Genomic DNA, 6,000 nt, shown 5'->3' on the forward strand with positions numbered 1-6,000 from the left:
TAGATTAACTTAACTATGGATCAGTTAGTAATTAACTTTAGTTAGTTGGACTAACTATAGTCAGATTAACTATTATAGTTAGATGAACTAGGTTACCAGTTACAGTAACCGAGTCCAAACTAACTAGCAATTAGTGCACAACCCTAGTTAGGTCAAAGATCTAGGACCATTCACACTTGGCCCTAAAGACAAAAGGACCCCTAAAATCCCCTAACTTTGAGGGTCCATATCTTGCTCGTTTGGGACCCAAATCAGACCCAAATTGAACCACAACTTCACACACAGAACCATTGAGCTACGGGAACTTTTTCTAGCCAATCCCACACCATTTAGGCATCCATAAAACACGTTAATTTGCACCCCCGTTTGGGTGCCTTTTTCGCACTAATTCGCTCATAAGATTTCGTCGAGACCTCCGATTGACAATCTGTCTGCATCGGCACATTTTCCCACTCATGTCGAACAATACTAGGCATGTTTTTAACACGATGGTCCCTATGACACTAACTCATCTCTAAACCCCCTAACAATTTTGACTCCTTTTTTGGGGGCTCGTATCATGGCCATTTAAAGACCAAATTGCACCCGGATTGAACCCAGATTTCACGCATGTAAAGATCTATTGTAAATGAAGTTTTTCAAAGTGTTTAACCTTCAATTTTAAGCTCCGGTAGTCACCTCACATAGGCATTGATTTTGACCCGTTGCTTGCTTATTTTTTACCATTTTCGGGTCCACAAAGGTCAAAATCATAATCGGACTTTGCAGTCATATGCACCCACTTGAAAGTCACAAATAGGATTTTTATGCACCTCACATCTAGACGAAGACTAGCCTCTGCATACTTTCACGAGCTTTCTTCGGCCCTCGACGCTCTTCAAGAATTCAACCTCTCACCATCGACAAGCAGCATGGAGGACATCACAATTGAAGAAGCAATAAGTAGCGACGAGCAAAGTCCTTCAGAACACCTTAAAGAACGATGCAGCTGCAACAACAACAACAATGGCAGACGACACTTTTGTAAATTGGAAATGCCAAGTACAATCGACGAGGGGACCCCGCCAGGTTCCTTCAACTCTTCAACGTAGCATGTTGTGCTAGAGGTGACCAGTCAAATGAAACCAAAACTGCTTGGTTCCCGATGGCCCTAACCGATGAGGCTTCCAAATGGTAGCTTGACCTTCTCGTAGAGGAGAGAGCCACATGGGCACTGTCCAGAAGAAGATTCCAAATAGAAAGGCTGCAAGATGACCCCGTATTACAACTCGGCAATATAGATATGCGCAAGAAAGAAAAGGTCAGAACATACATGATCCCTGTTTGGATGACAAGTACCTCATAACATGGTTCATCTCTAGCCTGAAAAAATCCATTTGCAAGGATATGAAAAAAGTCAGCAGCTATACACATTTCAGCGACGCTCATGAAGCTGCAATTGACATTGAGGATGGCATGACCAATTCTGACAATGATAGTAATGGCTATAAATCAAGTCATCACGACAAGAAATCTTTAAAGAAGGGAAGCACTTCCCACAAATATGGCACCACGGAAGATAGAGTGGAATCCATGGCCCTAAGAGTAAAAGAAGAAATGATGCAGGCCATCGAGCAAAAGTTACATGTCTCTCAGCCACCATAGTACCCACGGAGAGAAAATATTTGGTGCCCACATTGTATGGACAACCTGCCCGATCTTGAGGAACAAACTCAACCCACCAAAAGTGGCTCAGCCTCCACGCTTATGGTGCCCCATTTGCAATGTTGTAGGGCATGATGTAAATACTTGCTTCTACAATGTGAGGGTAGCACAACCCTAGCCCCAACAATACCAACAGCCACTGCAAATCCCAGTATACAGACAACCAAGATTGGCACCTAATGCACAAGTGCCACATCTCAACCCACTCTCGATGAGGACACAAGTGCCTCAACTAATGAGGAATCCCAATCCTCCGCAGTATCCACAGGCTCCCAATCTTGCTCCACTAGTTTCGGTGCAACACCTCCAACCTGAAGAGATGGAACCTCACTATGAGTATGAAACAGAATACCCTATGTACTACATGGATGGTGCTGAAGGACTTACCCCGGTGTATGCAAATCAAGTAAGACCCACCACATATCGAACACCCATCAAGTGTTTTGGTTGTGGAGAAAACCACTGCATAGCAGAATGCCCACACAAGGGTAACCCCACTTCATTCCAACTTGGGTGTAGGGAATGCAGGTTGGGCATGCTTTCATGGATTCCCCACTAAGAACAAAGCCTCAACCAACCATGGAAGTAAAACCTGAAGTACCCCTAGGGATGATAAGTGTGGAAAATCATACTGTGGCAACATGAAGTGTGGCATCACAGCCCATCTTGATCATAACAAGACAACAAAAAGAAGTAGCACGGCAAAAAATCCTACTCAGAAAGCAAAGAGACCTCTAGCAAAATAAGCCATGCCAATCCCACAACACAGTGAGACCATGCCTAGCACATCCACAGAAAGTGCCACCCAAGGAGCCAAGGAAGCATACCCCAATGCTTAAACTGAAAAGACGCACTACCAAGCCTTGAAACAATGGGTTCAACAAGAACAAAAAAAATTTGAGGCAGATAGGATGGTAGCAGTAGAGGTCAGAGCACCATCAACACCTAGCATTGACACAGTGATTGATCCCAACAACTTCCAAGAGGTAATAGAGCAACATGCAAAACATCCCCAATTGGATGGCACTGCACTAGCAAGCTTGATAAGCTACCCAGTCACGATGCCAATCGGGACCTTATTAAGAAATTGCCCTACAATGTGGGAAAGTTTCAAGGGATGGATCGAATCTTCACAGTACTTCCCCCTCGGGGGGGTCACTCATCATATGTAACCCTATCACGTGAGTTCAACAGAAGGATTTTTTTTATTTCTAAAATTTACAGAAATAAATATACATAGGGGACTATTTAAAATACTTTTGGAAAAAATTTACAGATTTGTATAGAAAAGGGGTACATTTTATTAATGAAATTTTTTACAGATAAGGGACTTTAAATATAGGCCTTGAACGCACGTGATATAGAGGGTTTATACATAGTGACCCCCCCGAGACTTCCCCCCACCTAAAGAAGAGGAAAAGATAATTTTGGTAAAATTCGATGCTCGGGATGACATATAAATTGTAACCATCCCGCTGGAGCATAAAGCCTTTGGTCTCAATACTCAGTAATAGTGGACAGTAGAAAGAGCTATATGAAGAATGGGGCCTACCTCCAATGCATAAGGCCACATTTAACATCCGCCTAGCTGACCACACAAAAATGAAGCCATTGGGTATCGTTGTTGACAATGTGTCAACAAAAATTGTTGGAGTAAGATTCATGCTCCAGTTTACTACCTTGGATCTTCCCAAGGGTGCCACAACATACCAGATATTGTTGGGAAGACCATGGCTTCAGGAAGCATCGATACTCCATGATCGGGGCACCAATAGGATCACTATCCAAAATAGAGAAACCGTTGTTAAGATAAATCTAGGAATAGGGGAAATCAAACCCACTATTCCTAGAAATGTTGAAGACACTTCTTCCACTACAGCCACTAGTCATGCATCCCCTGAACCTACCAATGCACAAAAGCCCATAGAAGGGGATCCACAAAGTGACATCAACAATTGGATACAGACGTTGGCTACAATAGATAATTGTAAAACAACACATCTAATGTTGCCAGATGTGGATGCCCAAACGATACAACTAGAAGCACCAATCTAGGATGATGAATCAAAAGTATTCAAGGAATCAGAGCTCAAAGAAACAGAGAATATTGAGGATACCCCAGTTTATGAAGGACCAGCCAAGACAAGGAAGTTGAATCTTGCCTTGGACGGCGGTGAAGAAGAAAAGCATGTGTACATTGGTGAACAGCTCACTCTAGAAGAAGAAAATGAATTGAAAGCATTGCTAATGGAATATAGAGATTGCATGGCTTGGTCCTACAAAGAAATGAAACAGATTTCCCTAGAAGTTGCAATACATACCATACCAAAGGGAAGGATCCAAACCAAAGGTATGTGGACCTTACAGAACAAATCCCAAGTATGGCACCCATGTCTATGAAGAACTAGAAAAACTATTGGAGGCTAGTTTCATTTATGAGATCAAGCATACCGATTGGGTGTCACCAACTGTGATTGTTCCCAAGAAAAATAAGAAGCTCAGAATATGTGTGAACCTCAAGAACATCAATGCAGCAATAATCAGAGATCATTATCCCCTACCATTGACTGAAACAGTTTTAGAAAGGCTAGCAGGATTTGAAGTGTATAGCTTCTTAGATGGGTTCAGCGGGTACAACCAAGTACAAATTGCACCTCAAGATCAAGCAAAGATAGCGTTTGCCACAAAATGGGGCATTTTTGCATATAGAGTCCATTTGGCTTATGAAAGGCTCCATCTACTTTTCAAAGGGTAATGTACACTGCCTTCAAGGAATTTCTCAACAAGTTCCTACAAGTCTTCCTCGACGACTTGTGCGTACACTCAAGAAAAAAGGATCACTTGAAATGCCTTGAAGAAGTGCTTAAAAAATGCAGGGAGTATGGAATCTCTTTGAATCTTCTAAAATGTCAATTATTGGTCACACACAGAGTAGTCTTGGGACGCATAGTCTCTCGACATGGGATTGCAATTGACATGGACAAAATAAAGATCATCATGGAAATCCCCCCCCGGCTAAATGCCAAGGGAATTCAAGTCTTCATGGGACATGCTGGATACTATAGAAGATTCATACTGAGGTATGCCATGATTGCAAGGCCCCTATACAAGCTCCTAGTCAACTTCATTTGGACAGACGAATGCGAACAACCATTCGAAACCCTCAAGTGGAGATTTGATCACAGCCCCTATTCTAATGGCACCAAATTGGGACATAGACTTTCATGTACATACTGATGGTTCCAATTATGCAGTAGGGAGTGTGTTATGTCAACGTGGCAAGCACAACAAAGACTACCAGTATACTTTGCAAGCAGACAGCTAAATAACGTAGAGGTGAATTACACCACAACGGAAAGAGAAGCCTTGGCAATGATCTACAGCATGAAGAAATTTCGACACTATCTATTGGCTACTGACTTTATCTTCTACACAGATCATGAAACACTTGATAGCTTCTACTGCTACAAGAATTCAATTTCAAAATCATGGTGAGAAAGGGAGCTCAACATTTCATTGCCGATCACATATCACGATTGAGGACAGGAGAAGAGCTGGAAGGAATAGAAGATGACCTACCAGATGATGCATTATTTCAAATAGACGCTGTGACTGATTGGTGTGCAGACATCATTGGGTATTTAATGGTAGGAAGGCCACCTCCTGAAATGAAAGTAGTGGATGCTAGGAAACTAATTCTAAAAGTTGCACCCTATCAACTCATTGCAAGACAATTATACAAGATGGGCAAGGACGAGAGGTTTTAAGGAGATGTGTGATGCCACATGAGATCATGCCAATCCTCAGTGAAGAACATGAAGGCATTGCAAGTGGACATTTCCAAGGGGAAGCAATAGCAAGAAAAGTCCTTCTCACAGGATATTGGTGGCCAACACTTTGGTCAGATGCCTATGAATACATCAAAAGCTATGATGTATGCCAAGGAACTTCTAAACCACAACACAAAGACTTCAATCCCCTAACAACAGTCATTGCACAAAAACCCTTTGAAAAATGGGGGATTGATTTTGTGGGTCCCATCCATCCAGTAGCAAAAGGAAGACAGGCATGCTACATCATTGTGGCCACAGATTACTAAGTGGGCTGAAGCTAAAGCCGTCAAAAAGGCAGATGCCAAAAGCATAGCAAGGTTCTTGTATGAGAATGTGATCACCTGAGTTGGATGTCCCATTGAAATTGTTTCAGATAGAGGCACACATTTTGTCAATGAGGTCATCCAAGAACTCTTGTCTGGCTTTATGGTGATCCATAGAAAGAGCACACCTTACTACCCCC

This window comes from Dipteris shenzhenensis, chromosome 28 (assembly GCF_047967505.1).
Source record: "Dipteris shenzhenensis isolate YYH24624 ecotype China chromosome 28, Dip_SZ_1.0, whole genome shotgun sequence".
In the NCBI taxonomy this organism is placed as follows: domain Eukaryota; kingdom Viridiplantae; phylum Streptophyta; class Polypodiopsida; order Gleicheniales; family Dipteridaceae; genus Dipteris; species Dipteris shenzhenensis.